Source organism: Pelodiscus sinensis, chromosome 1, assembly GCF_049634645.1.
Source record: "Pelodiscus sinensis isolate JC-2024 chromosome 1, ASM4963464v1, whole genome shotgun sequence".
NCBI classification, from domain to species: Eukaryota; Metazoa; Chordata; order Testudines; family Trionychidae; genus Pelodiscus; species Pelodiscus sinensis.
Window position 1 is genome coordinate 276,677,670 of NC_134711.1, and position 16,784 is coordinate 276,694,453.

At 40.9% G+C, this 16,784-nt stretch overlaps 1 long non-coding RNA gene across 4 annotated transcripts in view; it reads left to right on the top strand.

The window, feature by feature from the left end:
• The window catches only part of LOC112544200 (uncharacterized), a 35,269-nt gene extending 19,843 nt beyond the window's left edge, over positions 1 to 15,426 (top strand). For all 4 annotated transcript variants that reach the window (XR_012901523.1, XR_012901524.1, XR_012901525.1 and 1 more), the window contains exons 3-5: positions 11,719 to 11,807; positions 12,731 to 12,786; positions 14,495 to 15,426. This is a non-coding gene — a long non-coding RNA (uncharacterized LOC112544200). The remainder of the gene's footprint in view (positions 1 to 11,718; positions 11,808 to 12,730; positions 12,787 to 14,494) is intronic.
• The last annotated feature ends 1,358 nt before the right edge of the window (positions 15,427 to 16,784 follow it).

A 16,784-nucleotide genomic window follows, 5' to 3' on the forward strand; every position in this document is an offset into this window, starting at 1 on the left:
ATAGTTGAATGAACTCAAAATGAAATATTTCATTTATGTTTTCTCAACAGAATTTTATTTTTAAATCCCCAAAATTGAAACTTTCCTTCAGCTCTGTTAGTTTCTGTTATGCTGAAAAGGTCTTCATAAAGATCTTCAAGAGGAAAATAGAAGAAAAAAACTCATTGCAATTTTTTTTTAAGTCAGGGAATGTTATGTAATGGTTCTTCATTTGAAATTGGATTTTAAAATAATGAAACTTAGGCTACGTCTAGACTGCAAGCCTCTTTCAAAAGAGGCTTTTTCAAAAGAAACTTTCAAAAAAGAGCGTCTAGACTACAACCAGTACTTTCAAGAAAGCAAGCTGCTTTTTCGAAAGAGAGCACCCAGGCAGTCTGGATGCTCTCTTTTGAAAAAGCACTGTTTGCATTACATAGCGCCTTTTTTCGAAAGAGCACTTTCAAAAAAATGCGTTCTTCCTCGTAAAACGAGGTTTTCCACAGTCGAAAAAACTGCTGTGTTCTTTCAATTTACTTTCGAAAGAACATGGCAGCAGTCTAGATGCAGGGGAAGTTTTTTCGAAAAAAGGCTACTTTTTTCGAAAAAACCCTGTAGTCACCTTAAAAATCAAATTGACAACATCATTGTAAAGTGTTCAAATGTAAATATTCAAAATCATTACTGAATTCCACTGAACGTCAAAAGACAAAATGTAGGCCTGCCTATTAGATTATTTCTGAATAATTACTCAGAGCTCAACAAAAGATAGCAATTATTGATAAACTCCCCTCTTCTTAAATCAAAGGAGAGAGAAAGAGAGAGAATTTGATGACTCCCCAAATGAAGGAACTTTCAAAATTGTCATGTAATGATGATGAAGAAAGAGGTGCAAAAAATGCTTATATTTTTATTTTTTGTTCTTCACATATTTCAACATAAACGAGGATCTAAAAATGCTGTTATTGGCCCAGTGCACATATAAATTCCACTGATCTGTTTGGGAGTTTTGTCCCACAAAGGAATGCAGGAAACAAAGTGTAACTCTAGAATACCTCTTTAAATATTATCCAGAATACTGGGTCACATGATGGCCCCTAAATATACATGCAACGGGAACTCCACACATGTATCTAACTCTTACATCTCTGGCATGGTATTCTCCCTTTTCGTCTCCCTTATAGATGTCTCTCTCCTGAAGCTCTACAATCTTTAATGGGTGGTGCTGGGAAAGGGACTCATGAAAATACTCACTGACTTTTCAAACAATCTGCCAGAAAGATAAAATATTTAGAGGTATTTTCAACTTTCCCACAGAACCCTTTCCGCAATGTGGAGCTTAGCACACAGATCCATCTGTATGGAGCCACAAATCATGTCCACTGGAATTATACTGATAAGGGGATGAAGAGAGCCAGAGAAGGTAGAATTGGATATTGGAATGGAGAAGCAGAAGAGAGTCTCTGTGTGCAGGGTTCTGCCTTGCAATGAGTTCCCTGTGATTTACTCAGTTTTCTGGGATTCTACAATTAAACTTTTGCCTACATTGGAATGGGGAATCTGTCTTACTCTTCCCACTATAGAATTTTCTGAAGGAACCTTTTAAGTGAATCTGAATTGTAACATTCCTCTCTATGGATCTCTTCGATTGCCACATTAAGGGGGGAAATAGGATATCTTTCATGCCAGTACTCATTTGTGGGCACAGGCAAGAGTAGAAAATCTGAGAGAATATTATGGCCTTATATTTGCACATTGTGTTTGGGAGAAATTTAAAAAATTGTAGACTTGGTCAAGAGATATGAAAACTATAGGCATGGCCAAAGCCTGTCCCCCGTGACCACAGAATAAATACAAGCAACAATTTTTGCAAGACCCAAGCAAAATAAAATGGGTACAGAACTAACAGAACTGAGTCTGGAATCAGCAGTGACAGCATGAGGAAGTTAATGGTCTCATTTTCATCTTCATCCTCCCTGTAAGAGTGACAAAAGATTTCCCAGAATTGAGAAAAGGCGTATGTGGGTATATGTTTATTGCAAGTGAGTGGCAAATGTTAGATATTATCTATCCGTGTAAGGCTTCTAGAGACTTCCATTTCCTTTAATCCTTTATCACTCACCTCCTTCCACCAGTCAGAAAATGAGATAATTTAATTTAGGCATACAGCCCATTGCATTAAAAGAATAGGTATATTTGTACTCTTACAAAACTCATTCAACTTCAGTGGCCGTTAGAATGTTTTAACAACACTGTTCTAGTAATCAATGCATCCATACATATATTCTTTCTGTTTTGCAGCCTGTGAACAATGGATACAGTACCTAGTACCTTATTGTCTGCAACAGTGACATTTCAATTCCAAGAAATAAATAGACAGAAACATATATTTAATAGAGGGAAACATTGCCACTTTCATGTTTTTGCTGTGAAAGTAATTTTTTAGAGGTTTAAAAATGCTTGGGAAAAAAAGGACAGAAAGAAACATCGAAGATAAATAATGCATTCTGAAGGCACCTCATTCCTCTTCCTGCCATTTGTGTAACACTGTGATTGCCTGCCTTAATGGATTGATGACACCCCTTTTCATCTGTATAGAAGTGCCTTTAATCTTGCAGTAATATGTAGTACATCAACCAATCAAACACATTTTTAAATATATATATATGCATATAGCCTAATGGACTGTGAAAATTCCCTAAGCACATTTTATGCAGTCTTACACAATTCTTTCAGAAACAGGGGCCATGCTAGACTAAAATATCTAATACCATTTAGTGACAGGTACATCTAAAATGTTGGAGGATCAGTTTGGACACGTATCCCATTGTTCAGATAAATGAAGAACAAGATCAAGGAGAGCAAGCTGTCCATTGTATGACATTTTACCTGAAGAAGACTAGTATTTTTTTCCTGTTTTAAATGGCAAAGCAGCTTATTCAAATTTATTTCACCTTAAATACTGCAAAAACAAGTTTTCTTTTCAATTTTCCACTATACCCTGTTTCTGATCATGTGAAAGCCGTCATTTTCATAGTATTACCCCTTCCCAGAGCTAGAAAGTGATGATGAGTACAAAATTGATTAAATTGCCAGTTGTTCATGCAACTTGTTGAAGCCTCATTTTTAAGGGCTTTCTGTGTATTAAAATTGCTTTTGTTTATGTTTGTTTTTTGTTTGTTTCACTTACAATAAAAAAGGAAAAACACACAAAAATGTTCTTATGTGAATATTTGTCAATATGGCTGTTGTATCAGTGATAATATAATTGCACTGAAGAGAGCAGACGTTCTGCCAACCTCACCCAAGTAAATAGATTAAAAGGAAGAAAAAAAAAGAGGACATGTTAACAGAGAGGTGACTTTGATTTTGGATCCTTCGTACAGTACCAAATATCTGGAAATCCTAGTAAAAAAAGAACAACCTAAAACATATAGATGTCAGAATCTAATCTATTTATATATTTTAGAAATGTGCATGTCTGTCTTTCTGTCTGTCTGCCTGTGAGTCTATTTGTTCAAGAACTCCTCCAAAACAGTAAGGCTATGTCTACACTCGCGGCTTCTTCCGTGAGTAATATGCAAAAGAGGCTAAACGCGGAATATCGCCGAGCCTCATTTGCATATCTAACGAGCCACCATTTTTTTCAGAAGAGGCTTTTGTGCAAGAAGAAGCGTCTACACTGCCCCTTCTTGCGCAAGAAAAATCCTCTTGCGCAATGCCGTTCTTCCTGAAAAGTAATAGGTGTATTCCACGTTTAGCCTCATTTGCATATTACTCACGCAAGAAGCCGCGAGTATAAACATAGCCTAAGAGCTAGGACCATCACATTTGGTATACAGCTTCTTCTTCCCGTAACTTAAGGCAAGGTCGGGGTTGGTTTATGCCAGGAAAATGGGAAATTCATAGAATGGGAATGTTTTCACTAGGGGTACGTCTACGCTGCACACTTATTTCAAAATGAACTATTCTTGAAGGCACGAGCTAGTCCAAGGCAGGCATAAGCTAGTCTAATAAGATAGTTCAAAGAGGGCTTCCCTAATGTGGACATGCTACCTCGATTTAGAGTCCCAGGAGGCATTGGGGACTAATTAGTTTGAATGGCCCCGGGCAGGAGCTATTTTGGAATAGCAGCAGTGGCGCATTCACACTACAGCTATTTTGAAATAGCTATTTCAGAATAGTCATTATTCCTCACAGAATGAGGTTTACAGGAGTCAGAATAAGCCATCCATTATTTTGAATTTATTTCAAAATACAGGCAGTCCCCGGGTTACGTACAACATAGGGACTGTAGGTTTGTTCTTAAGTTGAATCTGTATGTAAGTCGGAACTGGTGTCCAGATTCAGTTGCTGTTGAAACTGATCAGTTTCAACAGCGGCTGAATCTGGACGCCAGTTCTGACTTACATACAGATTCAATTTAAGAACCCCAGGCATCCCCAAGTCAGCTGCTGCTGAAACTGATCAGCGGCTGATTCCAGAAAGCCCAGGGCAGGGGCTTCCTGTAGTCAGCCACTGGTCAGTTTCAGCAGCGGCAGACTTGGGGACGCCTGGGGCAGAGCAGCTGGGGTGCTGCTGGGTTGGTCCAGTAGCGCCGCCGCTCCTCGGCACTACTGGACCAACCCAGCAGCACCCCAGCTGCTCTGCCCCAGGTGTCCTGATTCAGCCGCTGCTGAAACTGATCAGCAGCGGCTGAATCAGGAATCCTGGGGCAGAGCAGCTGGGGTGCTGCTGGGTTGGTCCAGTAGTGCCAAGGAGCAGTGCTGCGGGACCAACCGGCAGCGCCTCATCTGCTCTACCACAGGCCCGGGGCTTTGCTCCCCATGTCCCTGGTCTGCTGGGGGGGCCACTAGCTGAGCCCCCCCCCCCAGCAGACCAGGGACACGGGGAGCAAAGCCGCAGCGGTGGCGGGACCCCTCCGCCTCCCGGCTTTGCTCCAGGTGTCCCTGGTCTGCTGGAGACGGTCCCCAGCAGACCAGAGGCACCGGGAGCAAAGCGGCAGCGGAGTCCTGTGCCTCCCCGGCTTTGTCAGAGCAAAGCCTCAGAGGTGCGGGACCCTTCCGCCTCCCCGCCTTTGCTCCGGGTGTCCCTGGTCTGCTGGAGATGGTCCCCAGCAGACTAAAGGCACCGGAAACAAAGCGGCAGCGGTGGCGGGGTGCCACGCCTCTGAGGCTTTGCTCTAGCAAAGCCTCAGAGGCGCGGGACCCCTCCGCCTCCCTGGCTTTGCTCCCGGTGTCCCTGGTCTGCTGGAGATGGTCCCCAGCAGACCAGGGGCACCCGGAGCAGCTTTTCCCGCCCCGGAGGTCGAGGTGGCGGGACCGCTGCGCTCTGGGAGGTCCCACTGCCTGCGAGCTCCGGGGCAAGAAAGCCCCGTTCGTAAGTGCGGATCCGATGTAAGTAGGATCCGCTTAACTCGGGGACTGTCTGTAATGGAATCCATGTGTAGATGCTCACATTGTTATTTTGAAATAATGCCAGTTATTTTGAAATATCTGTGCTGTGTAGACACACCCTAATATGAATATGGAAAGGGAGAGAGGGTGAACAGAAGCAGAGCTATATGCAGAGTGACTACTGGGGGCAGTGTGCATGGGGGACAGCTATATTGCAGAGTGACCACTGGGGGCAGACACATCAGCAGGAGATTGGCCACCTGGGGATGGGGATCAACATGGCCAGCCACCACAGCAAGTAAGTGGCTCCCCTGCTCCAAACCCCTGCCCTCATAGCCCTCAGCCACAGTGCCAGACCTGGGTGGGGAGAACCCCCTGAGACCACCTCCTGAGCTAAGCAATACAGCCCTGGTCACACCAAACACCAAGACACATGAAGGGGATCATGAACCACTGCACAGTGGCCTCCCCAGCACCCAGGACAGGCTGTGGGGGAGGGACTGCCAACCATGGCCTAGTGACCCTATCCCACCCCCCAAAAATGTTGGTGGACCAAGAATCATGGCTCAGTGGCTCCCTCCAATCCCAGGAAATGCCAAGAATTCTGGAACCATATCTCCCCAAGGAGATGTTGGAGGGGGAGAGAAACTGTTGTTCCCCCCTGTGGAAGAAAGCCAGGAGCCATAAACTGCTACTCCCAAGGAGGAGATGCTGGGGACAGGGGGCTATAAACCATGGCCCACCCATGCCAGAGGAGGTGCTGGGAAACTTGGAAACTGCTGACCCCTCCCCATGGAAGAGACACCAATACCAGGCAGCACAACCTTTCCCTCACTCCTGCCCTCAGCCCCCTTGCCCAGAGACCCCCCCCAAGTCCTGCCCTCATACCTGCACCCCCCACTCCTGCGTGGATCCTGCCCACACATCCAATCTCTTGCCCTGAGTGCCTCACCTCCTGCCTCAAATCCAGAACTCTCCATCCCCTACCATAACCCCCCTACAATCTCTGCCATGACTCCTGCACCCCCACCCTTACCCTAAGTCCCCCCAACACATCCATTCCCCTGCACTAAAGCTTCCACTCCTGCCGTATTTTCTTCTAAGAAGCTCAAATGTTTGAATCACTTTCATTCTTTTATGAACACAAACTTTTTTCTCCTTCATTTTTGAAAAATACCACCATTTTAATAAAGCATATACATGTAAATTTTCCTTTTAATTTTTTCACCCCAAATCCCTACATTACTTGAGTTACCAATCTGAGCAACACTGTGTACATCAGCTAATAGCACCTAAAGGAGTAATGCAAAGAAAAGCGATCCATAGTGTTCCTAACCTCTGTTGTTATTATTGAATTAAGCTCCTTTGTTTGGCTATGTTATTTTAATGCAACACTATATTCTTGAATAACACCATTCAAATCATAATTTCTTGATGATTTTGTATGAACAATGATTCTCAAACATCAGCATTTTAAAAATGGGTGCTTTAAATGAAGCTACGTCTAGACTCCAGGCTTCTTTCAGAAGAAGCATTTCCGGAAGAGATCTTCCGAAAAAACATCTTCCGAAAGAGAGCATACGCCCTGACAAAGCGCATCAAAAAAGCGATCTGCTTTTTTGAAAGATAGCATCCACACTGAATGGACGCTATCTCTCATTTAAGCTGTGATTAGTATGGACGGAGTACCCAACAGGGCACCTGTGCTTTCTCCTCTTTCCTCTTTTTTCGGAAGAACTCCCTTTTCCCCATCTAGACACGCCTTTTTTCAAAAGAGCTCTTTTGGAAAAAGGCTTCTTCCTCGTAGAAAGTGGTTTGCTAATGTCGGAAAAACCCCTCTGTTCTTTCGATTTTTTTTAAAAAGAATGCAATTGCAGTCTGGACCTAAATTAATTTTTTTCAGAAAAACAGCCATTTTTCTGAAAAGATCTCTGTAGTGTAGAGACAGCCTGAGAATAACTATACCCAAATGCAGCGAAAATTATTTTTCTGGATGTTTGTTTGTTTATTTGTTTGTTGCAGTGTGTTTTGAAAAACATAGAGCACATTCACAATTTCAATGATTTCAGTAGAGTTTTGCCCACAAACATCCCCTAAGAGCCAATACCTATAACTACAAAAAGTTATGATGAGCCTATCCCATTAGGCTGCATCTTTTATTTACTAGCCCTTTCTGTGTTCCCAATAGAAAAATAATCTGTCCTCACTCGTTTCCTTTTGACTTGTGTTTGAACTCTTGTATAAACTATTCCTTTTTTAAATTCAATTTATCATATTAATAACCTAAAGGCAATAAACAATCTGGTTATTTCAGTCTTTCCCCACATTTTGTCATTTTATCTCTCTCAATTTTCTCTCCTTTCTGCTCCTGTGTTTTTGTTTCTTAATCTGTGTGTGTGTGTGTGTGTGCGTGTGCGCACGCGCATGCACACACTAGTGGCTCACACACTAGTTGGAAGAAAAGGTAGTGGTTGAAATCCAGCTACATAGCTCTTAAGAAGCAGATTCATTAATCATGGTCAGGGTTTGCAGAAAGAGCAATAAAAATCTAATTTAAACTTCAAAAAGGAATTGAATTGCTAAATATTTTATTCATACAACTTTAAAATGTTTTATTTTTAAATTAGAGGAAAGTTTTGTGAGAGAGTAGAAACAAAGAACTCTTTATTAAAGGTTTGAATTTTGGAAAATGGGGGATTTTGCAGTTTTCCTAGATGACATTCCTATGAAGATTAATTATTAATTAAATGCCCAATTTAAAATCAGAACCCCAGTCTGCTAGCTGTTCTCCACATAAATAAATAGAGACAGACACAGTCTAAAGGAAAAATAATGATGCTATAATTGTTTGACTTTGCTATTAACAATATGAAAATGAAGTATCATATGTAAAAATTCCAATATGTAGCATTGGGGGTATGGAGGCAGGAATACATTTATGCTCTCACTCTTGAACCTTCATCTGCTGGCCATTAGGACCCTTGCTGGAGTTCATGCTCCATCATGAGAGTTAATATAATTTATGTTATTACTGGCATTATGATTATCTTTATTTAAAACTGTTTCCATAGTGATACAGCTTAAGTACTTGCTTATTGATGGTAATGAATTTAGTTCCTCCAGATTTCTCCTGTTGCGCCCAAAGATATCATTGCTGACTGCTACTGGACGCATTACTTTTTTCTTTTAGTATGATGGTCTCATTCTCTTTTGATAAACTGCTTTCTTTCTTGTCTGTAGGGAATTTTTAGAACAGAAAAATTCTCTCGTACTCTAAGCTCTGGAAGGCTTTGGAAATATATACAGTCCAGAAAAATAAATTGGGGTCATCTACGCAAGTCTTGACATCTAGAAATCTGGGTCCTTATATAATGGTTTACTTACTCTCTGTATAAGCTGCCCATTTTGTCTCTGTTTTCTGCCTTATAGTAAGATTATAGTAGTCATTCTCATTGATAACTTTGACTTTTACAGGGGATCACAAATGTGACATAACGCTTGAATTTTAGCAATAGAACTCTTTTTCTTCTACTTTACTTCTACTTTTTCTTCTACTTGGCAGACTTTAAATGAGTACCGTCATCTAAAAGTTGCAGGGTGATCTGTAAAGGTGAACTGTGTCAAGCCACAGAATAACAGTACATAACTTCTGAAAGCCTAACATGCTCTCATTTGGAGTCCATGTGTAATGGATAAGGAAAACTATTTTCACATGTACAAGTAGAGAGCTATGTTTTGTAACACTGTGTCATAACCCCGACTGAATCGTTCTTGCCCAGGGAGCAAGTTTTGCAGAGATCTGGACCTGAATCTGTCAATACTTTCTACTCAGAGTTCAAAGCTCTTAATCCAATTTTGATTTTATATTCTTCTAATTTTTATAAAAATGGCATGTAGTAACTAGATTAAATGCCTTTCAGAAATCTATGTATATTACATCAACTAAATTTATAATCTCATTGTCAGGAGAAGCACCACTCACAGCAGTGTTGGCCTCTTCTCCTGGTCTCTAGAGATTCGCTCTTGAAGCCCAACTCCTGCTTTGTGTGATTTGCCAGAATTCCAGCTCTCTCCCTCTATCTGGTCTGCAGCTCCTCTCTTGCTCCAGGTAATGAACCATCCCCTTTGTGACTCAGCCCTCCAGCTGACTCACTGAGCAAAGGGGTATGGTCCCTTCAGGAGTACTAAACAGTCTTTCGATTCACTCCCCACTGGCTGGTAGGGGAACCTGGGCCCTCCTCTACTCTGTGTTCCAGTCTGGGGACACTAAAGCATACAATTCTGCACTTGACTCTGAGTCCGCACTGCTCCTTCCAGGACAGTTTCCTACCATTCTGGTTCCCCTTTTCTCTCTGGGTGTACTGTTTCCAAACCTTTCTCTCTCTGCCCAAGGAATGACTGCAGGCTGCCCATATCTTCAGCCTCCAAACACTCCTCCCTCTTTCCAGAGAATAATGACAACCCATTCTTTGCAGCCCATTCTTTGTTGCCAGTTACCTGGTTTCAAGCCCACTGAGGAGAAAGGAGGGGGGGGGACACAAAGGGAGCAATTGCCTTGGGGCCCAGTGACTCAAAAGGGCCCGGAGCTTCAGCAGCCCTTTGCCTTTTAAATTATTTCTGGAGGGCCAGCAGATGCACTCTGGGTGGCACTGAAGGGCTGGCAGAGGGAAGCTAGCCCCTCATCCCATCCTGTCTGCCCTTCAGGTCCAGATCTCAGCAAAACTTGCTCCCCGGGCAAGAACAATTCAAGCAGGAGTTGTGACTGTTACAAAACATACTGTAAGCTATCTATTTGTGCATGTTTCCTCCAACACCAGAGCTGCAGCCTTTCCCTTCTAGGAGCACAGAGCCAGCTCGCTCACCTCTCTCGCCTTTCCCAGGGGCCTGGCAATTCTGTTGGTTCCCCTTGCCTGGCTTTATGTGGGATACACCTATTCCTTTGTAGATGAACCTTCTTTCATTAGTTGTCTGCTCCCTGTCTCTTCCTGCAAATGCAGCCTCTGGCATTAATTGACCTACTAGGCCATGTGAAGCCCTCTTAGTCCTGTGGGGAGTGGACACCCCATCACACATGTCAAAAGAGATACCAAGGTTTATTTCATAAATCTAGATTGATTGGCTGCAATTAAGTTACCTCCTTTAGTATTTTATTAATCAAGTCCCATATCAGCCATTCCATTATTTTGTCTGGGATCAGTGTCAAAGTAGCAGCCCTACAATTACTTTGGTCAACTCTTTTACCTATTTTGAAAATTAGCATAACACTAACTTCCTCTCCTGTCTTCTGGAGATCCCTGATATTACAAAATGTATTGACAGATCATTATTAAACTGTCAGGTGAGTTCGTTAGCCAGCTCCTTTAAAATTCCTGGATGCTTGGGAGGGAACTTTAGGCAGTTATTGTCAGAAAAGATCCTACCTTCCTTCAGATCCTTCCTCAGGAACTAAGGTTTGAAGGTCCTTTTTTTCCTTCACCTACCCCCAAGTGATCTGCTCTGCTCCTTTTTAAACCAGAATAGCCTTCTTCCTTGATTGTATTTTTTTTTTTTTTGCCCAGCTAGTAAAGTATTCTTAATCAATTCCAATTATTCACATTTTTCTGATTAAATTTCTTCATTCCAGCTTATTTGGCTCATAATTGCTTTCAGTTTTGTTAAACTGTCTATTTAAAAGCACCAACTACACCTACCACCATATAACTTACATGCTTAGTCTGGACTGCATGTATTCTATATATATATGTGTGTGTGTGTGTGTGTGTGTGTGTGTGTGTAGCAGATCTCTATCTTTGTCTTGGGGGCTCTTGCACTTTTAGGGGACTTGTTCCTGCATGACAAGCTTGCTTTGATCCCTCACATAACCTCTCTCCTTCACTGGAGATTAGGCATCGCAGACTCCTGAGCCACCTTCATCATAGGCTAGCCAAACGAGCTTGGAGTGAAATCCCTCTTTAGTCCCAACTTCCTGTATCAGGGTTAGTCTCTGTAGTTGCTGCAGGGAGGATTGGGGAACCTGTGCCCAACTTCTACTCTGGGATCCAGCCCAGTAATCCTAATGATAGCAGCAACAGGTCTTGTTTCCTCCAGCAGCAGTGCTGCCGCCTTTCCCTGAGCCACTTCCCCAACCAACTCCTCCCAGTACCTTCTTCCTAGTACCTGACCAAGTCTTTTCTACTCTTCTATAGCACATCTCTTTACTTCTAGTCCCTACCTGCTTGTCATCCCTGGTGGGAATCCTTTCAAACTAACTCTAGCAGGTCCTTCATGGGTTGCAGGAGTGCAAATTAGCCTGTTGCAGCTGGTAAGCTCTTAAATTGGCTCCTGGATCTTTCTGATTGTGCTGCAGAAGTGCCTGCCTAGGTTACTCAAGAAACAGAAAATTATTCACTCAGAGGCCAAGAAATCTAACTTCCATCAGACTGCAGTAGACAACAGGTCAGTGTCTGTTACAACATTCTATTTATGCATTTTAAATATGGTCAAATCATTGTCATTACAATTTATCTGATCGTGAAAGTTGGTTGGTGTTTCTGGTCCTGCAAAATACCAATATTCAGACTCGATTATCTTGTGGTCCCTTCTGGCCTTAAATACTGTGACTCTGTTCTATGATTGTTAGTTGCCATTGCTGTTTTAAACCTGTGAATAGCTCTCTTTTAACTGGCAAGGCAACATCGAATATAGAATTCCTCCAGTTTTTTAGTTATAAAACTGTTTTCTCTAATGTTTAGACAGCCCAATGAAGATTTAATGCAGGGTGGGAAGCCTTTTTGGGTCAGAGACACCATCTCCTTTGTGGCCTCCCAGATCTGAAGGCAGCACAGAAGTAAGAGTGGCAATCCTGCAACCCCATTACAATAATTTGTTAAGACCACCCCATCACCTTTTGGGTTGGGACCTCCAATTGGAGAAATGTTGATTGCCCCTGTAAAATCTGTATAGTATAGGGTAAAAATAAACAAAAGACTCCATTACATGGTGTGCGACTAGGTTTGAGTCCATGTTTTTCATGGCCATACATTTAGTAGGCCCTAACCATGACTCCTGATAAATTGTTTCAATGATTAATTAAATCATTACAAATGTACTATTTTTCCAGTCTGAATTTGTCTGCCATCAACTTTTGGCCGCTGGATTATGTTATACTCCTCTTTGCTAAACTGAAGAGACCTTTCTTTGATATTTTTCCCTATGCAGATACTCATAGATTAATTAACTCTCCTCTTAACCTTCTATTCATTAAATTAGTGATTCATCTCCTTGAATCACTATAAGGTACATTTTCTGGTCCTTTAATTATTTTCATGGCTCATTTCTGAACTATTTTCCAATTTATTAACCTCCTTCTTGAATTGCAGAAAAAAGAAGAGATCACAGGACTCCAGCAGAAAACACAACAGTGCCAAATACAGAGGTAAAATAATCTCTCTACTCCTATTCATGATTCTCCTGTTTATGTACCCAAGAATCATGTTAGCCTTTTTGGCCATAATATCAGATTGGGAGCTCATGTTCAGATGATTAACTATGACAAACCCCCGTCCCCTCAAATCTTTTTCAGAAATCATCGCTTTACAGGATACAGTCCCCCTCCTATAAATATGGCCTACATTCGTTGTGACTTAGATGTATATTTTACATTCAGCCATATTAAAAAACATACAATATGCTTCTTGCTAGCTTACCATGCTACTCTGTATCAGTGATCTGTCCTCCTCACTATTTGCCATTTCCCCAATTTTTGTGTCATCTGCAAATTTTACAGGTGATGATTTTGTTGTCTTCCAGTCATTAATAAAAACATTGTATGTCCATGAACTGACCCCTGTGGTACCATACTAGAGAAACACTTGTTAAAAATTACATTTTGAGACCTAAAAATTTTCCTGATCTACTGATGTAAATTTGGACTAACAGAGCTGAATTTGGTTTTCTGATTTCAATCCAAGTTATGAAATCTCTTTGGAAGTGTTCAGTACTTTTTACAATTTGTGCACTTTGTAGGGTTGCTACAGTATGATTGGCATTTTTTTTTCAAAATAGAATTATTTACTTTAAATCCTTAGTGAAAATACATTTGATGGGAGTATTTGATACTCTCAGAATTAACTCAAATTACATATGGCCTAGTCTACATGAATCAGTGAGACTCATATGAGACAGCACTTGCGAAGTAGGGTCAGTGATGATGACCTCTGATTTTTATTGTTCTCTGCACTTGCTACCTGAAGCGGTTTTAAATCAGCTTCCTGGTACTTACTGTTCAGAACAAGTGTGGTGTTTAAATGTTGGTGAGTGTCCAAAAATCTTTAAGGTTTTAGAAAAGCAAAAAACAGATTTATAGTTACTGCATAAAAGTTAAAGAACAAAGTTTGGAAAATTGTAAATATAGTCTAATTATATCTGTTCACTTTCACCAGATATTATTCTCTGAATTGTCTGTGCCTCTTATATGAGAAGATGTATCTATCAGCTGTAGCTTCCCCACCTTGTGCTGTTGGTTGGAGACAAGATTTATAATGAAATCCAATATATCTTTATCAGACTGACATCTTGCTACAGTACAGCAGTTTTCCTAACAAGGTGGAAGACTTGCAAAACAGATCGCTAAATAAAATTCTTTCTTTTACTCTCAGTTATTTTTTTAAGATGCATATTTTAATGTCAGGGTATTTTTACACAGCTTTGAAGTCTAAACAGTTCTTAAAATGGATATGTTACATTGATGCTTACTTTAAGGTCTTGCTAAACTTCAGTGTACTTTTCTGTAGTTATATTTAAATAGGGAAGTTACTCACCTGCAGTTGGTGCTCTGTCAACATATGTTGTGTATAGCTCTATGCTGTTAGCATGTACCGCTCCACTGTATAAAAGTCTAAACCATCTTAAAAGATCAGAGCTTACAGAAACCAATTGAACTTCAGTGGAGACTCTGTAACATGCATGGTGACATTATTTAAGGAGATATACCCCCCCTTGAGCCTCTGTTTCCCTTAATTTCCATATAACCCAACGTTATGTCTGAAAGAATGGGGCCAGGGGATGTGGAACATGGAGATGTACTGATAGTCAGGCTACATCTCTCTCAATAAATTTTTCTCCTTTTGAGTGTTTTTCTACAGATCTCAACTCCTGGGAAACTGACTAGCAATAACATCTCAGACGGGTTTAAGGAGATGACTAACTGTTTAATGAGCCCAAGCTGGCTGTCTTCCAGAGCTGTGGGACCCAAGCTTTCTACAACTGCTACTGGCTTAATGGGCTTACAATTAGCCAATGAAGCCCCAGAACTAGGCAGAACACTAAGTTCTGGCTGGGGAAGAAACAAGGTCACAAGTTCCAGAAATGTGCTGATTGAATATACAAAAGTCTATATAAAAGTCTCCACAGTTTTTAAAGTCTAACCATGTAGTATTTTTCAAGCTCAATATGATCTAGTACATGTATTTTCTATAACCTTACAGATTGATGACCTTCAGCTTACATTTGTCTGACTGGGTAGTGTGTGTGTGTGTGTGTGTGTGTGTGTGTGTGTGTGATCTGAGAAACAACTAAAAAGTCTGTTTGTGGACCTAAATACCTATGTGTTTAGAAATTTATTTTACAGAGGGCAAAACTTATTTGTGTTTTATTGGACACTACTGAAGTCTACTTTCCAAATTTACTTGGAGTTTGATTCCAAATTTCAGCCTGGAACATTTATTTATGTGTATGTATATTTAAATGAAATGCACAGGAATAATATCTTGGCACATTTAGAGTGAATACTGCTTAAAGCACATTACTTTCACTTCATTAAAATGAAAGCTTTATGTATTATATAGAGAGACATATTTGGTGAATTAATATATTTGAGTAACTTTGGTGAAAATGACAAACTTTCAAGCTTATAAAAAATTTATCTCAAGTATTCCATCCAAGATTGGATATCTCTTCATAATTTTCTCTCTAAAATCAAATTGGCATGCTTATTTAGAGGCAATATCAACACACTAGATCATTGACACAGGATTTTTTGGTATAAAAATTCAGTGGCTACTGATGTCTGATCATGTTCTGTTTTACTGGTATCTTTTGTTCATAATCAAAGGTAACATTCTACATGGTCCCTCTGAAGGATGTAGAGTATGTTTTTATATTGTTTGAGTTCTAACTATCACTCTCCTCTCATTAAATATTTCCTTTGATCGGAAACTCAATACTAGAGAATGGAATTAACTCTGAAGGACTCTAAATCCCCTGATGGACTAGAAAAAAGAGAAATGTTTCAAAATCTTTACTACTCCACACGGGGATGTGTAATATGAGTATTTCCAGGGAATGGATTGAGTGATTGTGACTGAAATCAACCCTGTATTCACACCATACACACTACTGTAGTTACCTTACCAGGCATATTTTCAATAAAGATATCATTTGAAAATGAATAACTAGCTGGTCAATAATATGGAGTGAAATTTATGAAGCACCATAATATGTAATGTTATGACATCCCCTTTTATGATATCATAAAATCTTAAACCACTAAAACTGGAAGGGATCATCAAGTCCAGTCCCCTACACTCATGGCAGGACCAAACACCATCTAGATCATCCCTGACAGATGCTTGTCCAAACTCCTCTTAAATATCTCCACTTGGAGATTCCACAGATCTCCCTAGGCAATTTATTCTTGGGCTTATTGGCCTGACAGGAGGGTTTTTTTTCCTAATGTCCAATCAGAACCTCCCATGTTGCAATTTAAGCCCACTGCTTCTTGTACTATCCTCAGAGGTTAAGGAGAGAAAAAGAAATCACTCTCTGCATTGTCACCCCTTTCAAGTACTTGAAAGCTGTTATTATGGAAAACAAAAACCAATATCAACTGTGGCCTGTTTGCAGATCAAAACCATGACCAGGGAAGTTACTATTAGCCCCTACTCTACCTAACTGAGCTAATCAATCATCTTAGCCAGTGTTTCTCACAATCGTAATGGCTGGGATTGGTGAACCATGGCCTATGGGAGTTGCAAGTGGCCATAGCTGAGGATGCTCATGTAAATAAAAGCATAGAATAATAGGAAGGGAAAGGACCGCGAGAGGTCATCGAGTCCAGCCCCCCGCTCTCAAGGCAGGACCAAGCTCCATCTACACCATCCCTGACAGATGTCTATCTAACCTGTTCTTAAATATCTCCAGAGAGGGAGATTCCACCACCTCCCTTGGCAATTTATTCCAATATTTGACCACCCTGACAGTTAGGAATTTTTTCCTAATGTCCAATCTAAACCTCCCCTGCTGCACTTTAAGCCCATTACTCCTTGTCCTGTCCTCAGAAACCAAGAGGAACACATTTTCTCCTTCCTCCTTGTGACACCCTTTTAGATATTTGAAAACCGCTATCATGTCCCCGCTTAATCTTCTTTTTTCCAA